A 23029-nucleotide genomic window follows, 5' to 3' on the forward strand; every position below is an offset into this window, starting at 1 on the left:
TCATGTCTACTCTAAATCACAACACACCTATTTCAACTTACAAAGACTTTGGCATGAACTGGAACTAAATCATGTGTTTATATTGATGAATAATGTTATGTTCTGATTCATATTTAAATCACATATAGATAGAGTTCTATCTGTGGTAAATCATTTCATATTTTTGGTGTTGGGATGGTGGTCAGGGGAACTGTAGTAGCTGTGACAAAGACTAGCCAGGTGTTCACCAATCCTGATTCCTCTCACTTTGGTTACAATTATCAGCCCCTTTTGCTCTTGGATCAGGAATGTATAACTAGATATTTTACTTTTATTGAAAGTGGAAACAGAGAAAGAACAACAGAAACAAACTTCACAGTATCATTGCATTCAATTTTTCTTAAAAGGAGAAACTGAGGCTCAGAGCATTTAGGTGTAAAACTTTAATCATACATTTAATAAATTGCAAAGCAACTAGCTGGGACTAGATCTTAGGTTTTCTAAAGATGCAGTATTTTTACCAGCATTCCACAGCATTTTTCCATGAGTTATCAGCTCTATTTTAGGTTAAGTTTAAAAACAAGTTTCAAAAACAGTATTGCAAAAACAACTCTGGACACAAAAAAGCATCAGTAAAAGAGAAATATGAAAGAATGGAATCTATTGAGAAAAACAAAAACTGTATAACGAATTATTTACAAAAAACAGTTATATACTAAAACAGACTGTGTCCATCATCACCTGGCAACTGTTCAAAATGAACAAAAGTTTTAATTTCTAAATACCTAAATAAGCAGGTGTTTTCAACAGCTTCAAACATAATGGGAATCTAAACACAAGAAATCTCTAAAAATTGTCTTTGGAAGTAACCTATTTATATGCTGAATAAATCCTAAACCTGTTTATATAGAAAATCAATGAAAGCATGGTGGATACAGTCTCCTTTTGGCATGAGGTGCCTGTGAAGTTAAACATAGTTTAAAAGGCTGTGTGTGAAATAAACATCAGAGTAATGTGGTTTCATTATAGAAACATAATCTGAAAATGAGTTTACAAAAATGGAGGAAAGCAGCTTTATTCTGAATACCTGAGTGTATGAAATGAATTGGAAAATAACGGTATCTGTAGACTGTCCAGGGCATGTCCAAAGGATAGCACACATATTCTGAGTAAGAAGACTCTGGCTTTCTAAAAATATGGTTTGTCCCAAAGGCAAGCTTTTGAGTAGCTTCTCTTTTTATTATTTATTTTCTCCCTTGTTATTTTTATCAGTGTCATGGACTTTCATGCTCTCTCTTTACCAATAAACTTTGAAATCTATGTTTCTTCCCCGATATCTGCAAACCCATACAGCCAACTGCTTTATCAATATAACCACTCAGATGTCTAGTAGGCATCTCGAAATCATTGTGTGAAAAACAAGTTCCTGTTTTTCCTCCTCACCCTCAACTTCATCTCAGAAAAAAACAACTTAGACTTCTCACTCTTTCAGGTAAAATGGCCTCATGTCATTCCTGATAGCTCTCTCATACCACGTGTTCAGTGTCAGAAATACCCGTTGCCTCAGCCTTCAAAATATCAAATATCGGTCAAATCTGACAACCTTTTAACCAGCTCTACTGCTAACATCCTGATCCAATCACTATTATTTCTCCCCTGGGTTATTTCAGTAGCCTCCCAGACTGGTTTTACTATTTCTAAACTTGCTCCTATTTAATTTATTTTCAAAGGAGAAGCTATAATAGTCCTCCTAGTATTTCACACTATGCCACTCATGTGCTCAAAATCTTTCCCTGGTTTCCCTTTTCCACGCAGAATAAGAGCCAAGTTGTTTGCTTACATTGTCCCACAATGCATTCCATGGTGTGGCACCTCTCACCTCTTTTACTTTAATGCTTATTACTCCTCCACTCATTCACTCCACCTTTGTCATAGTGATTTTATTTATTTATTTATTTTTGGTCATTTGTTGACCTTACAAGACACACTGCAGTTGCTCAGATTTGTTCTTGCTATTTTTCCTGCTTAGAATGCTCTTTTGCTAGATGTATGCATACTCTAGTCATGGGCTCAATGGCCTCAAATGAAGATGGAGTCCGGGTTTCTTTAAAGAGGAACTAATTACTAAGGTTTGTGCAAGGTACAAGGGAACACTTCAGCAAAAGGAAAGAAATACTTCCTATTTCCTTTCTCCAGTAAGAGATTAAGGTATTTTATTTATTATCTATTATATCACTCTCCCAACCAAAAACAAACAAACAAACAAAAAATAAATAAATAAATAAAATTTAAAAATCTAAAAAATCAAATCAAATCAGGAACACCAGAAATTGACTTTCTCTTCTGTCTACTTTTCTATCTCCAGCATTTGTTACCATGTGAATCATATAGTAAGCCCTCGATAAGAAGAATAAGAAGAATGAGTAGTAGTAGTAGTAATCCATACAACCATAGCCATCATGGTTGCTGTCACAACCCTGGTAGCTGTAAACATAATACTTAAAATATACCAGACATTGTTGTGTCAAGTGCTTTAATTGCATTATTTTTCTTAACCCTTATTACAACCTATGAAATAGGCGCATTTATTTTCCTCACTTTAAGAGATTAGGAAACCGGGGTTCAGAGAAGTAAAACCACACAGCCAGCACCTAGTGAGGCCAGATGGCAAATCAGGTAACCTGAGTGCAAATCCATACTCCCTTCTTGATGCACTTGCTGCTCCTTAGTTGACACTACTTGACTTTCTCTCCCTCCACAATGTAAGAATCTTGCTTTCACACCTAGAGTGTTAGTCAGTGATCTTGTTTATATACCAGGTGCTGCAGACCCTTTGTAATCATTCCCCAGAGCTGCCATTACAAATTACCACAGACATGGTATATAAAAACTATAGAAATATTCTCTGACAATACAGTTCAGGAAGCCAAAGGCCAAAACCAGGGTGTTGTCAGGGGCCATGTTCCCTCAAAAGCTTTAGGGAGGAAAGCTGGTGGCTTGTGGCAGAACAAGAGAAATCTCTGCCTTTATCTTCAGATGGCCTGTTCCCCTGCATCTCTGAGGGTCCTCTTCTGTCTCCTCTAAAGATATTCCAATTGGATTTAGCATCTACTCTAATCCAGTATGATCTCACCTTGATTCTTACCTTAATTATGTTGAAAAGACCCTATTTCAAAATAAGGTCACATTCTGAAGTTCTGGGTGGAGAAGAATTTGAGAGGAACAATATTCAACGCATTAAGTACTCCTTTCTAGGGACTGAGACTTCAAGTTTTTAACATGGTCTCCTTTCCGGTCAGTGAGGATTGACTGCCTTCAGAAGAAAGCATATCAGCTCTGAATAATTACACTATCACCTAAATTCCCATGCTATCTTCTGCTAGGTATAGTCCTTTCTATTCTCTCTGGGATTAAGATTGGCTGACAATACTCTTCTCAGAAACAAATCACCCTGTCAAAGTCCCAAATGAGAAACCATATTTGATAATAAACTTTATACTTAACACTTCCATTTTTTAACAAACAAGGAGGTTCTGATATCTTAAAAACCCTTCAGCTAAAGGCCTACACAATGTTAGATGTTTTTTTAAACCTATGGATTCATAAATCCTGAAAGGAAACAAACTCCAAAGTTGGGGCATGCTCTGAGGACATGCTGATCTTAAGTAAAGCTGAAGTTTCAGAGAATACAAGAGGCAAAACTTAGGGCTCTTGAAAGGTGGGAAGAAAGTTTAGTGAACTCTGTGGAAAAATTGACCCTCAAAATTCTATACCTCTCAGCTAAAACTGAACTAACAATATCCATGCCACAAAGGGTTATGGAGAAAAGAATTATGCCTTGAATATTCATAATCATAATCTTGTCCTCATACATACATCAGAATTTCAGATTAATAGTAACCAATTTCAATATATTTCATGGGCATTTAATTTATGAGAAACTACAGAAGACTTTAAGAACACTAAAATTACCAATTAATATGAATGTATGTGCAAAATATTTATTGTAGCAAAATAAATATGTAAAAAGCAAATCAAGCTACATGTTTTTCAGTTGTCTTGCTAATCGGTTGGATACATTTAATATAAATTGGAATATTAAGAGGATATTTGAGACTGTGCTGCTGAAAGAGAAGTGAGATTAAAGTTCTCACTTTCCAGACAGAAAAGTGGTACAGGATAATCAAAAGAAATAGAGTCTCATGGTTCCCAAAGTTGAAGAAATTGGGTCTGCATCTGGACAGTTCTATAGACAGATGGCAAAATTTCTGGGAAATAAAAATAAATAGTTGATGTGTCCAAGCTAAATGGAACAATGGAGAGTCTCAAAACAAATGTCTGTGACCAAGTGTGCCTGAAAAACAGAACAGAACTTGGTAAGTCAAGGGAATAGGTATAATAGGTAGATAACAGGTGCTCACCTATATGGACTGGTGACTGTGGATAATCTGGATGTCCTCTGTTAACTAAGAGCCTCAGAAAGTGGCATGAGCTTAACATAAGAGAAGGATAAACTACAACTCTTGGAGATATTCCAAGAATGATATATGTTAGTCTTGAAATAAGAAAGTATATAATTATACATATATGTATTATATATATATATGCATACGTATATATATACACGGATACATACACATACATACACATATACACACATGCATACATAAAATAAATTTTACATGTTTTACGGATTGTATTCCTTCATAAAGAAATATGGATTAGTATATCTAATGTACCCCTCAAATTGCAAATTGAGATTTATACATACTGTGTATGTGTGTGTGTATATATATATATATATATATATGTGTGTGTGTGTGTGTGTGTGTATGTATAAAACCAGAAATATGCCTATAATATCTTGTTGGTATGAGAAAAAAGCTATTCTTAGAAAAATGTATACAGTATGATTACATTGAGCAGGCGTCTTGACTTGGATCTCCTTCAGAACAAACTCAGAGACAAAGAATTGAGTGCAAGTAGATCATTTGGGAGGTGATCCTTGGAAACACAGATGAAGATGCAGGGAAAGTGAGACAGAGAAGGGAGAGAAATCCATGAATTGTGTGGTATGTGATCCATTGATGATTCTGTTACAGGTAAGGAAAGGACAACTGGTTTCAGTTCTGTTGGAGATGCTCTGAAATTGTCTGAAGTGCGCCTCAGAAGGCCCACTGGAGGAAGAGGGGGGAGAAGTGTTATCTACAGACTCTCCTCCGCTCCTTGTGTGTAAACCCTATCCCACACCTGTCCAGTGATTACCAACATGTCTTGGTTACTCAAACTTCTATGGGACTAGCACAAGCTCTTACACCCGAGAGAAGAGAGACTCAAGTAGTTGAGGTAAGAAGTTGTCCAAGTGAGGGAATAAGTGCTACAGCATCTTCTCATGAATGCAGGTTTCCCATGGACTACAGGGACCACTGGCCATGAAAGGCATGTGCTGCGGTGAGGGATAAAAAGATCCACATGTTAGTTGGGTTTAAAACCATTTTCATGAGTATGGAGACTGATGTGGAAGGATACATTTAAATTTTTATCCTGTCGTTTGGAGGTTAGAGAGTTTGATAAGTTTCTTCATATACCTTTGCATTGTTTGACATTGCCATAAGCATCTATTATTTTTGATATTAAATATAATATCCATCCACTTTATGGAAATACTTTTACTACTTTTGTAGTCAATCCATTAAGCAAATAACAAATTAATAGACATATTTTTGATTTCTGGAATTCATAGAGTTTATCAGGATAAGAGGAGCTGTAATAAGGAAATTTAATGAGGCATTCATGGGCAGATGATTCCATTACAGAGATAAAGATGGTGATGAGTAACCAAAATCGTACTTCCGTTTCTGGGATGTTTTCTGGTTACTTAATCCTCACTCATGTGTTCAATGGTTAAAATAATATTGTTTAAAATATACTAAGCTTTGTGACTGGGGCAAATGGAGAAAAATAAGCACTCCAGAGAGTAGGATTAAATAGTTTTCATCCGTGCTCAAAACCAGAAGCTGAGCTTTGCTGAACACAAGACTTTGTATATGTCAACAAAAATGTCTTTGATAGGGCTTCCCTGGTGGCACAGTGGTTGAGAGTCCGCCTGCCGATGCAGGGGACACGGGTTTGTGCCCCGGTCCGGGAAGATCCCACATGCTGCCAAGCAGCTGGGCCCGTGAACCGTGGCCCCTGAGCCTGCACGTCCGGAGCCTGTGGTCCACAACGGGAGAGGCCACAACAGTGAGAGGCCCGCGTACCAAAAAAAAAAAAAATGTCTTTGATAAATGCTGCCTATGTTAATTAATATTTGGTTGACTGATTGAAGAAATGATTCAATCAATCAATTTTACAGATGTGAAAATCTGGAAATAACTGTATTTCATTATGAACTCTCAAATGCAGAAACTATTAATTTTTAACATAATGAAACTCTACACTCTTAGGACAGGGTAAATTTGCTTAACCCCTAATCTCAGTGTCCCCTCACAAGGTTTGTGTCCTTTTTCACATCAAAGATAAATGAAGATCAGGCATTCCACCCTGATGCAGTCTTCCAATCTGTGACTTAGGTATCTGGATTCCTTCCATGGTGTTTCTTCATTATTTTGAAATCTTCGTTTCCAGTCAAGGGGAAAAGGAGAAAGACACCATGGAAGATAGGTCACATTTCTTTTTTCTTTTCTTTTTTTTTTGTCAGACCTGGAAGTGACTTTTATCACTTCTGTACAAATTTCATTAGCCAGGAACTTGCTAAACAGTCACAAGCCAAGAGCAAAAGGGGCTTATAATTGTAACCAAAGTGAGAGGAATCAGGATTGGTGAACACTTGGCTAGTCTTTGTCACAGCTACTGCAGTTCTCTGACAACCATTCCAACACCAAAAATATGAAATGATTTACCACAGATAGAATTCTATTTATATGTGATTTAAATATGAAGCAGAACATAGCATTATGCTTCAACATAAAGATATGAATAATTTAGTTCCGGTTCATGTCAAAGTCTTTTTTTTTTATTGAAGTATAGTTAATTTACAACATTGTGTTAGTTCCACATGTACAGTAAAGTGATTCAGGTATATATATATATTTTTTTCAGATTCTTTTCCATTGTAGGTTATTACAAGGCATTGAATATAGTTCCCTGTGCTATACAGTAGGTCCTTGTTGTTTATCTATCTTATATATAATGGTGTGTATATGTTAATCCCAAACTCCTAACTTATCTCTCCCCCAACTTTCCCCTTTGGTAACCATAAATTTGTTTTCTATGTCTGTGAGTCTATTCCTGTCTTGTAAATAAGTTCATTTATATCATTTTTTTTAGATTCCACATATAAGTGATATTATATGGTATTTGTCTTTTTCTATCTGACTTACTTCACTTAATATGATAATCTCTAGATTCCTCCATGTTGCTGCAAATAGCATCATTTCACTTTCTTATATATACAATATTCCATTGTATATATGTACCATATCTTCTTTATCCATGCAACTATTGAAGGACACTTGGGTTGCTTCCAAGTCTTAGCTATTGCAAATAATGTTGCTATGAACACTGGGGTGCATGTATCTTTTCAAATTAGAGTTTTCTCCAGAATATTCCCAGGAGTGGGAGTGCTGTATCATAGGTTAACTCTAATTTTAGTTTTTAAGTAACTTCCATACTGTTCTCCATAGTGGCTGCACCAATTTACATTCCCACCAACAGTGTAGGAGGGTTCCCTTTTCTCCACACTATCTCTCCAGCATTTATTACTTTTAGACTTTTTAATGATGGCCACTCTGATCAGTGTGAGGTAATACCTCATTGTAGTTTTGATTTGCATTCCTCTAATAATCAGTGATATCGAGTGTCTTTTCATGTGCCTGTTGGCCATCCATATGTGTTCTTTGGAAAAATGTCTATTTAGGTCTTCCACCCATTTTTTGATTGTTTTTATTTTTATTTTTTTATATTAAGTTGTATGAGCTGTTTGTATCAAAGTCTTAATAAACTTAAATAAGTGTGGGTGATTTAGAGTAGATATGAAGAGGACATTTCTCAGAGAGGGAAAACCTGAATATATATTTATACTGAGGTCATAGAACCTCAGAGTGTTTTTAGAAATAAGAGTTTTCTGGGAAGATTTAGGTTTAAGTTTTCCTAAAGGAAGGAGAATATGGACCAGATTATCTTTAGTAATCTCCACAAGCCATATAGGCCTGTAACATTTTTACTAGCTCTCTAAATTATACCCTATTGGGAGGATATTATAAACACTTCTTTGGAGCGGGGTGATTACAGTCTCCATTTCCTTGCTGGCTGTTGGTCAGAGACCATTCTCAACTTGCCCTTAGGCCCTTGCAATGTGGCTCCCTTTCTAGCCCTTTCAGCATAACAGCTTACTTCTTCAAGGCCATGGGAGAGCCTTCCTCTACTCTGATAGTCTGCAGTAACATAGTTATGGGAGTTAACCAAACACTTTTGCTAAATAACTATAACTAATCAAGGAGTGCCTATCAAATTATATTCACAGATTTGGCTCACACTCAAACAAGTGGATTTTATAAGGTGTGTGATCAGGAACAGGAATCTTGAGGGCCACGTTAGAATTCTCTGTACCACATAATTCCCTTAAATATGAGGGAACGTTTATCAGAGTGATTTTAAAGCTAATACCAACTAAGGTATCTTCTCCTGTTTTAAATTACCACTGATGAACATTTTAAGGTTTTAGTTTTAGTCAAGAAGAGTGACAATGATTGACTGATGAATGACATTTCAACAAAGATTTAAATTGTCTTACAAAGGGGCTTCCCTGGTGGTGCAGTGGTTGAGGAGGGTCCGCCTGCCAATACAGGGGACACGGGTTCGTGCTCCAGTCCGGTAAGATCCCACATGCTACGGAGCGGCTGGGCCCGTGAGCCATGGCTGCTGAGCCTGCGCGTCCGGAGCCTGTGCTCTGCAACAGGAGAGGCCACAACAGTGAGAGGCCTGCGTACCGCAAAAAAAAAAAATGTCTTACAAAGATGCATCAAATAGAGAAAAAATAAGATATAGTTTTAAAAAGTAAGAAAATTAAAGCAGGGACAATATTACTATATAAAGGCAGTATTTTGAGATTTTTATTTGAATTTGGACAAATCTGTAAGACAAAACACCCACCTACTTTCCACCACAATGTCAATAAGCTTTTGTTTCAACATTGGCCTGGCCTTTGGAGAAAATCAGTCAAATGATACCATCGTTTGTAAAACAACAGCATAGTTTAAAGGAAATTCTTGAGTTCATATTTTGGATAAAATAATAGCTATACCTCCTAGGTTCCTAAAAAACACTACCATTTAAAAAGTGAACTTGAAGAGACATCATTTATTATATCTACTATTTACTGAGCTCCTATTATATTGTTTGGCAGCATTTTATATAAATTATATTGTATATTATATAATATATATATATATATAATTGCTGTTTTTCATAATTATTTTGTCAGGAATAATTATTGTGACCATTCTTTCAGGTGGGGTAACACTTCAACAAATAGCTTGCTCAAATTTCACACAGTTAGTGAATAGTTAACTCAGGATTTATATCTAAGATTTCATAGATGCTAATTCCACTTCTCATAGCTACTGGAGAGTAGATTTCTGCATCTGCAGATCCAAACTCTGCTGTTTTTACTATTTACAGGGAAATGGGAGATCCTAAAGTAGGTCATTTTGGTTATTTTAAAAAAGCAGTTTTCTGATTTATATTTCTCTAGTGATTAGCGATGTTGAGCATCCTTTCATGTTGGAAAGGGTGTGGAGAAAAGGGAACGCTCTTGCACTGTTGGTGAGAATGTAAATTGATACAGCCACTATGGAGAACAGTATGGAGGTTCTTTAGAAAACTAAAAATAGAACTAACATATGACACAGCAATCCCACTTCTGGGCATATACCCTGAGAAAACCATAATTCAAAAAGAGTCATGTACCACAACGTTCATTGAAGCTCTATTTACAATAGTCAGGACATGGAAGCAACCTAAGTGTCCATTGACAGATGAATGGATAAAGATGTGGCACATATATACAATGGAATATTACTCAGCCATAAAAAGGAATGAAATTGAGTTACTTGTAGTGAGGTGGATGGATCTAGAGTCTGTCATGCAGAGTGAAGTAAGTCAGAAAGAGAAAAACAAATACCGTATGCTAACACATATATATGGAATCTAAAAAAAAAAAAAAGAAAAGGTTCTGATGAACCTATGGGTGGGACAGGAATAAAGACGCAGATGTAGAGAATGGACTTGAGGACATGGGGTGGGGAAAAGGTAAACTGGGATGAAGTGGGAGAATGTCATGGACATATATACACTATCAAATGTAAAATAGAGAGCTAGTGGGAAGCAGCCACATAGCACAGGGAGATCAGCTCGGTGCTTTGTGTCCAACTAGAGGGGTGGAATAGAGAGGGTGGGAGGGAGACACAACAGGAAGGAGATATGGGGATATATGTTTATGTATAGCTGATTCACTTTGTTATACAGCAGAAAATAACACACCACTGTAAAGCAATTATACTGCAATAAAGATGTTTAAAAATGAAAGAGCAGCTTGTAATAAACATTAAGGCAGTTGTGGCTGAGCTTTGCATTTAGCTAGGGAATAAACAAAGTACAAGTGTAGAATATTAATAGGTTTTTTTTAAATCTACTTGACATAATATTTAGGTGGACCCTCATTGTCTTTCTTATTTTGTTAAAAAATGCTCTGTAATTTAAAACACCAATTAGTTGTAAGACAGGTGTTGTTTAAACACTAAAAGGAAGTATTGGATAACTTAGCAAATATGGGGGCTGTGATTTATGGTACAAAAACTCTACCATACAAACCACCTGGAAGCAAGAATAAAAAATCCATAAATCAATTCAAACAAGTGTTCCAGTCTCCACAAATGTACTCACCAAGTGCAAGATAAAACTCTAGTATAATGGAGATTTATACTATAAGCATATGCACAATAATCACAAATTTTTTAAGGAAAATTTGTTTTGGGAATTTTACATATAATTTTTATATTTTTTTTACTTTTAGAGGGGAAGTGGTATCTCGAGAGTCTTCTTAGAAGGAAAAATTTTCAAGGTATGGGTACTATTCTACTTGAAGAGGGTGATATCAGGTGTTAATACTGATAAAATTAAAATTGTCGGATCTTAGCTCCCTGACCAGGGATTGAACCCGTGCCCTCAGCAGTGAGGGCACAGAGTCCCAACCACTGGACCGTAGGGAATTCCTGAAAGACACACTATTGTTTTCACACTCAGACTTTCTTGGATAATGATATCAAGTATATTTAAACAACTGAAATTAAAGGGGTATCATCCTGTAGCTATTAGAGTAATCCTTCCTCTGAAGAAAAGGAATAGAGATCGTTTCAACAGTCAGTGGTATAGCTAACATTTTAAATGTCTACTTTGAAACCTTTATAAATGCTAATGTACATCCATCGATAGGCAATAGATCAATTTATAGATGTAAATTAAGAATTATAAGGAAGGAAGGGCAGCAATCAACAAAGTTTTTCTTTACACATAACTTTTAATAAAGAGGGTAAAATGAATAAAACCAGAATATACTATATTTTTTAATCCTATTTCCAGATTATGTCCTCAGATCAGCATATTTTCAGTCTTCATTTTGGCTGCTTTCGTTAGTGCTTCTAAAATGCTGAGGAAAATTGTTTCTGTGTGGGATTAAAGCCTGGGTGCCTAATAAATTAGGCAAGTGAAAAAATATTTACCAAATAATTTTATATGTAGGAGACAATGAGGTTTATTCAAAACAGTAAAAACCACCAGAGTCACACAGAAGTCCTAGTTTTGAGGCTCATGTCTGGAATACCTGAGCTGTGTTACTTTTCAGCATCATATTATTCAACCTCTCTGAGCTTTTATTTCTTCATGTGTAAGAAAGGGCAACCACCCTACCTATTTTAACATCCTGGCATATGAAAGGAGTAATGTAAAAATCTTCTGAAAGTGGTAAAATCCTTTTAAATTGCATCTTCATGAGAAATAAAACCTATTGTAAATACTATGTTAAATGAATCAGTAAGCAATTCTGTGAAAAATGAAGTCATCCCTTGGTATTCAGGAGGGATTTTTGTTCCTGGACAAGGGAGGGAGGGGGAGAGAGAGAGAGAGAGAGAGAGAGAGAGAGAGAGAGAGAGAGAGAGAGGTACTCAGCTTGACTCAACGTCACCTTTGACCATTCATGTGCAAAAAACAGCCTAAAATATTTCATCTTCAGAAAGAAACCAAAAATATTGAATAACACAAAGGCTTGAAAATATATGAGTCAATAATACTTCCTTGGTAACTGGAGAATTCATCATAGGCTTTTAAAGGAGAAAAATGAAAGGAAATGGACAGTAATGAAGTATTGCAAATTCATAATCAATGAAATATCACTTAATGTTAGATTAAATTTTGGAGAATTTTTTATTTGTAACCTTCTTACCTATCTTTACACATCAAACTTCAAACAATTTCACTGACTTCTTTCCAAAACTTTAGTTTTTAATTCAGAAATAAACCATGATTTTTAAAGAAAACTGACCATAGTTATCTCTCCTCTTCCACGTAGGAATGAGTGAAGAGTAGTTTTAAGTCTGGAGTGTTATCCCATGTAGGTCCTTCCAAATAGAAACATGAAGCAACAAGAAAAGTACCCCCAAAGACCAGAGAGAAATAATTTACAAACACAGCTTCCAGATCTCTACTAGAATACTATATCAGGAAGATTAATTTATCTATCCTACTTAAAAATCTGTACTAAAACAAACTTTGGCATCATTTGGAGGAAGGAGTTTTACCCATACTTGAAAGTAATGTCCTGAAAATTGAGATTACTGATGTCAATATAACTTACCATTGGAGCTGAGAACTAAGGCCAACTTTATCAGAAAGATTTAACTGTTTCATGAAATTCTTGCCCAGGTAAATAAGATTATTAGCCAATAAATAACTGTCCTACTTGTTTTTAAAATTCTGTTAGACAAATTAAATTGGGGAAGAAGTTGGCTCACCTTGGCAAAGAGCGCTTGTATCTGGGCAACAGTTTGCTCAACTGGGTAATGCATTGGCTCATCAGTTTTCTCACCTAAGTGTATCTGTCGATCATAAACTAATATGCTAGAGATTCTTCCCAGTCTCACCTACTTTCCACTCTAAAAGACATCATAAGCCATCTGAACCCAGATGACAAAGTGTATAAATACCTTTAACTTCCTGCATTTCAGACACTGACTCTGACAAAGTTTTGTTTTCCCCTCTGCAGTAAGTTTAATAAACTTACTTCTAGGTGATCAACAGTTTTTTCTTTCTTTTTTTAATGGAGTATAGTTGATTTAAAATATAATATTAGTCTCAGGTGTACAACATAGTGTTACAAATATTTTATAAATGTACTCCAATTAAAGTTACTATAAAATGTCTATATTCCCTGTACTGAACAATATGTACTTGTAGCTTCTTTATTTTATAGAGTAGTTTGAACTTCTCAACCCCATACCCCTAAATTGCCCCTCCCCACTTCTCTCTCCTGACAGGTAACCACTAATTTGTTCCCTATATCTGTTTCTGTTTTGTTATATTTATTCTTTTTTTTTCTTTTTTAAGATTCAACATATAAGCGATAACATACAGTATTTGTCTTTATCTGTCTGACTTATCTCATTTAACATAATACCCTCCAGGTCCATGCATGTTTTTGCAAATGGCAAAATTTCATTCGTTTATATGGCTGAGTAGCAGTCCATTGTCCTTCTTTATCAGTTCTTCTGTTGATGGACACTTAAGTTGCTTCCTTATCTTGGCTATTGTAAATAATGCTGCTATGAACATTGGGGTGCATGTATCTTTTGGAATAAGTGCTTTTGTTTTCTTTGGATATCTACCCAGGAATGGAATTGCTGGATTAAATGGTAGGTTGATTTTTCATTTTTTGAGGAATATCCATACTGTCTTCTATAGTGACTACACATGTTTACATTTCCACTAACAGTGTACAAGGGGTCCCTTTTCTCCAAATCCTTGCCGACATTTGTTATTTGTGGGTCTTTTTGGTGATAGTCATTCTGACAGTTGTGAGATGATATCTCATTGTGATTTTGATGTGGATTTCTCAGTTAATCAGTGATATTGAGTCTCTTTTCATGTGCCTGTTGGCCATCTCTGTGTCTTCTTTGCAAAAATGTCTATTAAGGCTGTCCATTTTTAATTGTTTTTTTATATTGAGTTGTGTGAGCTGTTTACATATTTAGAATATTATACCTTATTTGTCATATGAGTTGCAAACATTTTCTTCCATGCAGTGTGTTTTCCTTTTGTTTGTCAGTGGTTTCCTTTGTTGTGCAAAAGTTTTTTTAAGTTTAATTAGGTTCATTCTTTTTTTTTATTTGCTTTTGTGTTAGGAGAAAGATCCAAAAAATTTGCTAAAATTTATATCAGAGAGTGTTCTGCCTGTGTTTTCTTCTTGGAGTATTATGGTTTCAAGTTTTACATTTAGATCTTTAGTCCATTTTGAATTTATTTTTGTATATGGTGTGAGGAAATGTTCTAGTATCATTCTTTTACATGTAGCTGTCCAGTTTTCCCAGCACCACTTATTAAAGAGACTGTCATTTCTCCATTGTGCATTCTTGCCTCCTTTGTTGTAGATTAATTGACCATAAGTGTGTAGATTTATATCTGGGCTCTTTATTCTATTCCATTGATCTACATAACTGTATTTGTGCCAGTACCCTACTGTTTGGATTACTGTAGCTTTTTACTATAGTCTGAAGTCAGGGAGTGTGATACCACCAGCTTTCTTCTTTTTTCTCAAGATTATGTTGGCGATTAGAGGTATTTTGTGTTTTTTGGTATTTTGTGGTATTTTAGGGTTTTCTATATATAGTATCATGCCATCTGTAAATAATGGCAGTTTTACTTCTTCCCTTCCAATTTGGAAGCCCTTTATTTTTCTTGTCTTATTGATGTGGGCTAGGACTTCCAATACTATGTTAAATAGAAGTGGTGAGGGTGGGAAATCTTGTTTTTTTCTTAATTTTAGAAGAAATGCTTTTAGCTTTTCACCATGAGTGAGAATGGTGTTAGCTGTGGGTTTGTCATAAATGGCCTTTAAAATGTTGAGATATGTTCCCTGTATACCAAATGTGATGAGAGTGTTTATCATGAATAGATGTTGAATTTTGTCAAATGCTTTTCCTGTGTATATTGAGATGGTCATGTGGTTTTTACCCTTCATTTTGTTAATGTGGTTTACCACATTGATCACTTTGCAGATACTGAAGCATCTTTACATTACTGGAATAAATCTCAGTTGCTCATGGTGTGTTACTTTTTATATATTGTTGAATTTTGCTTGATAAAATTTTGTTGAGGATTTTTTATCTATATGCATCAGAGAAATTGGCATGCCATTTTATTTTTTATGGTGCCTTTGTTTGGTTTTGGTGTCATGGTAATGGTGGCTTCATACAATGAATAAGGGTGTGTTCAATCCTCTTTAATTTTTTTGAAATATTTGAGAAGTATAGGTGTTATCTCTTTTCATGTGTTTGGTGGAATTCCCCAGAGAAGCCATCACATTCTTGAATTTTCTTTTCTTATACTTTTCTTTATTACAAAATAAATTTCACTACTAGCAATTGGTGATTCAGAGGGTCTATTTCTTCCTGATTCAATCTTGTAAGATTGTATATTTGTAGAAACTTGTTAATTTCTTCTAGTTTGTCATATTTGTTGACTTATAACCATTCTTAGTATTCTCTTGTAATTTCTGTATCTATCTGATATCTGCTGTTATTTCTCCTCTCTCATTTCACATTTTTGTTTATTTGTGTTCTCTTTCATTTTTTCTTAATGAACCTGGCTAAAGGTTTATCAATTTTGTTTTTTTCAAAAAAACAGTTTTTGGTTTTATTGACCTTTTCCATCATATTTTAGTCCTATTTTATTTTATGTCCTCTCTAATCTTTATTCTTTTCTTCCTTCTGCTGACTTTGGGCTTTTCTCCCTTTTGTATGAGATTTCTTCTTGTTTCTTGATGTAGGCATGTATCAATTTCTTCCTTTATGCCTGTTGATATTTGCTTTATATATTTAGGTGCTCCTGTATTAGGTGTATACATATTAACAAGTGTTATATTCTCTCCTTGTATTGATCCCTTTATCCTTATATTATGTTCTTCTTTATCATTTGCAATAGACTTTGTTTTAAAGTGTATGTTGTCTGATATGAGTATTGCTACTCCCACTTTCTTATCATTTCCATTTGCATTATATTCCTTTTTTCCATCCCCTAACATTCAGCCTCTTTGTGTCTTTATCTCTGAAGTGATTCTCTTGTAAGCAGCATATAGATGGTTCTTATAGTTTTCTCCAATCAGCCACGCTATGTTCTTTGATTGGAGCATTTAATCCATTGAACTAAAAGTGATTATTGATTAGTATGTACTTTTTTCCATTTTGTTACTTGTTTCTGTGTTTGTAGTTCTTTGTTCGTTTCTTCTTTTAGTTTCTTCCCCTGTAGTTTGATGATTTTCTTTAGTGTTATGCTTATATTCATTTTTCTCAAGTTTTCCTGCATTTATTGTACATTTTAAATTTCTGGTTACTATGGGGTTTATATATGTTGACCTATAATTATATCTACTTGTTTTTGACTGATAGTCTTTTAACTAGAAACTTATTCTAAAATATCTACATTTTTTGCTCTCTTACTCTGCATTTTGTGTTTTTGATATCAAATTTCACATCTCCATATTTAGCCTTTTAATGATTATTGTACTTGTATTTGATTTTATAATTATTTTTCTTTTTATCTTTATACTAGCTTATTTAAGTGGTTGATCTTCAGCCTTTATTATATATTTGCATTTACTAGTGGATTTTTTCCCTATAAGTACACTTATAGACATTTACTTCTTGTTATAGCCTTCTCTTTTTCACGTAGAGAAGACCATTTAATGTTTCTTTTAGGGTAAGTTTACCACTGATGAACTCTTTTAGTTTTTGCTTGTCTGAAAAGTTCTTTATCTTCCCTTCAATTCTAAAGGATAATCATACTGAGTAGAGTATCGTAGGTTGCAGTTCCCCTCACCGCTGCCCGCCTTTCAGCACTTTGAATATATCATCCCACTCCTTTCTGGCCTGTAAAATTTCTACAGAAAAATCAGTTGATAGCATTATGGTGGTGCCTTAAATATGACTTTTTGTTTTTCCCTTGCTGCTTTTAGAATTTTCTCTTATATTTAATATTTGCCATTTTAATTATGAAATGTCTTTGTGTGTGCCTGTTTGGGTTTATTTGTTTCAGACTCACTGTGCTTCCTGTACTTCGATATGTTTCTTTCTTCAGGTTCAGGACGTTTTCAGCCATAATTATAGCAGATATGCCTTTGGCCCTTTTCTCTCTCTTCTCATTCTTGAACCCTTATAATGGAAACATTAGTATGCTTGCTGTTGAGACTTCCGTAATTTTTTTAGTGTTTTTCTTTCTTTCTTTTTTTTTTTTTTTTTTGCAGTATGCGGGCCTCTCACTGTTGTGGCCTCTCCCACTGCAGAGCACAGGCTCCGGACGTGCAGGCCCAGCGGCCACGGCTCACGGACACAGCTGCTCAGCGGCATGTGGGATCCTCCCGGACCGGGGCACGAACCCACATCCCCTGCATCAGCAGGCAGACTCTCAACCACTGTGCCACCAGGGAAGCCCTAGTGTTTTTCTTTTTGCTGTCCTGACTAGGTGATTTCTATTATTCTTTCTTCTATCTATAAGATCACTTATGTGTTATTTCGCATCGTCTGGTCTGTTGTTCATTTCTTCTAATGTGTTCTTCATTTTACTTACTGTATTCTTCAGTTCTGAGAGATTCTTTTGTATATGTTCTAATTCCTTGTTAAAATTCTCACCATGTTTATCTATTCTTTTCCCTAATTCAGTTAGCATTCTTATTATTAATGCTTTGAAATCTTCATCTGGTAAATTGTTTATTTCTCTTTCATTAGTTGTTTTCTTGGGGATGTTCTCTTGTTCTTTCAATTAAAACAAATTTCTCTGTCTTCTCATTTTCTCTATGAAATTAGGTAAACAGTTACCTATTGCAGTCTTGAAGAGGGTCCTTTTGTGGGAGCATCTCTGTACCATCTGCATGTGCCTGGGGTTTGGTGAGAGAGCTGGATCTGATGTGAGCACAGGTCACGTCTTTTTCCAGTGTTTGCTGGCAGCTATTACCTTGGTAAGATGTGGGGCTAGAGATGCAAGGGTTAGGGCCAGAGTCAAGTGTGAGCTGGGGCTTACCCTCTGCTTAGAGGACAGTACTACCTTATTGGGGGTAGGGTCAGATCTCAAGTTGCTAGAGCAAAAGCCCTGAGGTTCAGGTCTGAGCTGGCTCCATTTCCTTAAGCTCATGCTCTTTCCCATCAGAGTAGTCACTCTCACCCCAGAGGGGAGCAGTGCTGGAGTAAAAGAGGCTGGCATGGGCTCTCAGCATGTATCTGAGCACAGAATGTGGTGGCATTCCGTCAGAGTCTCGAAACACTTCTGAACTGCTGCCTCTGCAAATGCCGGTAGTGGCTGCCCCTACCATGCTCAGATTTGGCCCTGGGTCCAAGCCAGCTTTGTCCCTTACAACAAAGCCTTCCCCTGGACCAGGTACTGCAGCTGTTGCCCTAGTGTCAAGCTGTATCCTGGAGCAAACAGGGCTGGAGTGGCACTAGGCTCAGGTTGGGGCATGTGCCACAGCAGTCACAGGAAACTGGCTTCTGTCCTGTGCAGTTTCAATCCACCCTCTTTGCCCTGTTTCAGGAGTAAGCAAGCATGAACATGCTCCTCTTAAGCAGAGTCCAGGCTTCCCAAAGCCCTCCTGTTAGTTCCACCTGTCCTCCAACTGGCCAGATGGACTCGTCTTCCCAGTTTTGGACACTAAGACTTGGGTTCCCTATATGTGGCTCAGACTGTTCATTCCTCAGGGAGGATCTGTGCCTGTGTAATCCCCTTCCTTTTCTGATCACATCCTGATCTGATCACTTCTCCCTCCTCCCTACCTTATTCCAGGTCTTTCTGTCAGTCACAGTTAGTTTTCCATGAGTATTATTCCACATGTAGATGTATGTTTTATGTGTTTGTGGGGGGAGGTGAGTTCCACAAACTTCCACTCCAGCATCTTGATCTTGCCCCCGCACAATTTTATAAGTCTTTGTTCTAGTTCTGTGCAAAATGCTATTGTTATCTGTTTTTTGTTTGTTTGTTTTTTTGATAGGGATTGCATTGAATCTGTGGATTGCTTTGAGTAGTAGGGTCGTTTTAACAATATTCATTTTTTTAGTGCTTTTGTAGAGATTTTTTGGAGCAATTTTATAGATGACAGTTTTCCCCCCATAGAAGTCATTTATTTTCCCTTCAATGGACTGCTTCCAAAATATTATATCATAAGCACGCTTGCCTGACTGCATTTTTACAAATTGGCTCTACTGTTAGTAAAATGAAACCTCATTTTGCTTACCCAAGAAATCTGTCAAGTTTATGTATTTTACTTAAGAAACCATTTTTCCAGATAAGATTTATTATGAAGGATTGTGGCCTTTATACATGATGACATGAAAAGAATACTGTTAATATTATTGTTGTTCAATGGTGAAAAGTTCATATTTTCATATACAAGGAAAAAGAAGACCAAGGAATTATTAGCTTGCTTGAGTCATCCAAAATATTAATGTTTCCTCATTCTAGTGTTCTCCAATCAATTTTAGGACAAACTTTTTTTCAGTTCCAGATAGAGGTCTCCTAAGACAGTATGCTCATATAATACACAATAGTTTCCTATTGCCCTGTTTCCCCATTGGTTTCAGTTACATAGAGAATGAGACAGTTCACACATTTTAGTACCTTTATGTAAAAAGAATGCCATTAATGAGGAATCTGCCCAAAATAACATCATACAGTCATTTTTGGTCCTAATACTTTATACTAACTCTTTATACTACCTTTTTACTCCAGCTCTAATTACTCACCTTCATCTTAGTTAAGCTCTGATTAAGCAAAGACTCATTGCCAAAATCATTTTAAGAGTAATTGGTTTAATCATAAGAGGTTCTACACTCAAATATTTAACTTAACATAAAATAAAACCTACATAGTTTCCATTTCTAAAGTAATTGCTGCTTTCATTTCAGTTAGATTCAAATACAGACTTTTAATATGATGCTATTTGCAATAGTCAAACTCATTTGCTCTTCTCTTTAAAATGTGAAGTATGTTGTAAATTGACAGGAGAAATGGTCAAATGTTTACTTACACAAAGTGGATACTACATTTTTTTTTTTCTGGCAGATACTATAGTGGCTTCTGAAATCATTTGAATCAACATTTGCTTTCTTTTTTCTTTAAGCCACCATTATGATACATTTCCCTTGTTACTCATTAAAAGAAAATGGAGAGGAATGCACTGTGTGTGTGTGTGTATATGTGTGTGTATGGGCATATATTTATATGAGTGTATATAAAATAGATATATAAATATTTATTATATGTATGTTTTCAAATATTTCTAGAAGTTTAAATAACTTGCTGCTTTAAACAAATATCAATTATGAGCAAAATAGAAATGACACATATTCTGATGATAATGTACTTTGTTTCCTAATTTCATTCTGCCTCTGAAATCACTAACTTCTTTGGTTGGATTTATATTTTTTCCTTTTTTTGTCTGGGTAAGGGTTGAGTAAATGTATCTCTTTTAAATTAATTAAAATGAGAATGTGTTAATTTACTTCTTTCCATTACATAAAAATATTATAAACAAATTAAATGTACATTTTAGCAATGACAAAATAAATATATATATTTCTTAATATTTTGTTTACTTGGAAAATAAAATTTTCCAAGTAAAAATTTTCCTGTTAAGCAAATACATGTTAGAAAACACCACTCATGCCTATACACTTTATCAATGATATTTCATCCAGACATGACTATTGTAAACATTCTGTTATATATTTATTTAGCAGTAAATTCTGTTTAATAGAATGTTGATGTAGAGATAGAAATACAGAAATTCATTTCTTTACCTGCAAATTCTGGTCATTTGTGTCTTTCTCTATGTAAAAACGTTTTGCACATTTTTGTTGCTGGCATGATTAACATAATTTCAGTAGGATTATTCCTTTTTAAGATCACTTTATTTAACTGATAGTATCTATTGATTGTGTTATAAATTATATTTAAAATAGTCTAATGTTGTCATTGATTTGTTCCATTGTATATGTTACCAAGATCATTATATCTAAATCTTTGTTCCTATCATTGATTTTTTTCTTTAAACTAAATTCCTAGAAGGGTACTTCTCAGTGAACAATCAAGCACAGATATACGGCTTTTGATAAGGCAGCAAATAGCCCTTCAAAATGGTTGTACCATTTCACACTTTCAAAAGCAATGCTATATTAGGAGTGATAATTTGTGATAATTAGAAACATATATGTTCCAATGTGGTACATTAATCAGTATTTAGATTTTAATTTTGACTTAATTTTTATTAGCGACGCTACACATTTTTTCATATCTGTTTCACTATTGTATTTTAATTTTTGTGAAATTATTTTCAGGGATATTTGTGGCTTCTTGAATTTAGTAACTATTAAAATGACATGTTCATATACTAATATTAACACTGTGTAGCATTGTATAACTATCATCATATTTCCATGTCATATGGATTTTTTTTTCTGCTCATGGTTACATTTTCACTTAAAAAATTAGAGCAGTGTTTTACAGTAGTGCACTAAAACTCAAAACTTATGTGAATATTTCTATTCAGAATAAAATAATATCAACAAACAGTAAAAACAACTGTGTGTATATATAAAGAATTGTGAACTTGTATCCACCTAGAACAAATAACTTATAAACATGATGATTTTGCAGAAGTAGGTGAGAAAAGAGGTATGTATAAAAATATGAATACCTGAAAACTGGCTCTTATTGAAATGGCAAGTTGTTCACCCCTACTGTTAGCACTCTGAGGAGACACTACTGACATAAGTGACTTATTACAAAGAATTTATAAAACCACTTGAAATATCAAGGAGAGTTATCTTGCTTAGAGAAAAATCAGATGAGATGCATGCAATAGGAAATGACTTAATCCAGAGGTATTGTCAGTGCCAGTTACATCAGTGGAACCACTGATTCAAAAAGTATGAGTGATTTCAAAGAATATGTCTGTCAAATATATGAGAGCTAAGGTCATTTTTTGGTTCTTTTTAGTACAGAAAATTTGCACTACAAATGAGTTAAGTTACTTTAGATTTGAGTTTTGGGTCATAGGCTGAAATGATGTTTTGGGAAATATTGAGGGAGCGCCAGTTACACTTATGAAAGAAAGGGTGTTGTCATATCAATAAAATTAGTTGTTTCCCATGCCAAAACTCAGAGTGTTACTTCACAGGAAATAGCTGAGGGGCAATTCTGACTCCTGAGCTTGATTAGGTAATGTGGAATACTACCCATTATCCAATCCTTGTCACTCAGTTTCTATCTTTTCCGGACTCTGAGGAGAACCATGTGGTGAATAAAAGCCTGTCTTCTCTCATTGCTGCATGGGTGGAGTAAAGGTGATTATGTGGGTTTCTGAGTTGAGGAATTAAATTACAAAATATATATTTTCATGATGTGACAAGGCCATTAATTCATTATGTTTATGATTTCAAATCATCTCCTTGGGGAATCGTGTTTTTTGTCAATGCATCATGTTTCTTGAATAGTCAGAAACACTGTTCCAGATAATTAAATTCTAGACTTTTAATATTTGAGGTGATATATCAAGATTCTTTAAATTGGTCTAATAAGTGAGAGATTGTTTCCTACCCTCTGATTATTTGCTTTAATTTTCAAAAGATAAATAAAGCTACAGGAGTATGCATATTTATGACATATTCAAAAGCGTTAATAGGATGTAGAAGCCAAATGTAATGGAAGAGTAGATTCAAAATCTATCCAGTGCTTTCTT

This window comes from Delphinapterus leucas, chromosome 12 (assembly GCF_059928025.1).
Source record: "Delphinapterus leucas isolate spDelLeu-1000000601 "Yukka" chromosome 12, BTC_Dleu_Yukka2, whole genome shotgun sequence".
In the NCBI taxonomy this organism is placed as follows: domain Eukaryota; kingdom Metazoa; phylum Chordata; class Mammalia; order Artiodactyla; family Monodontidae; genus Delphinapterus; species Delphinapterus leucas.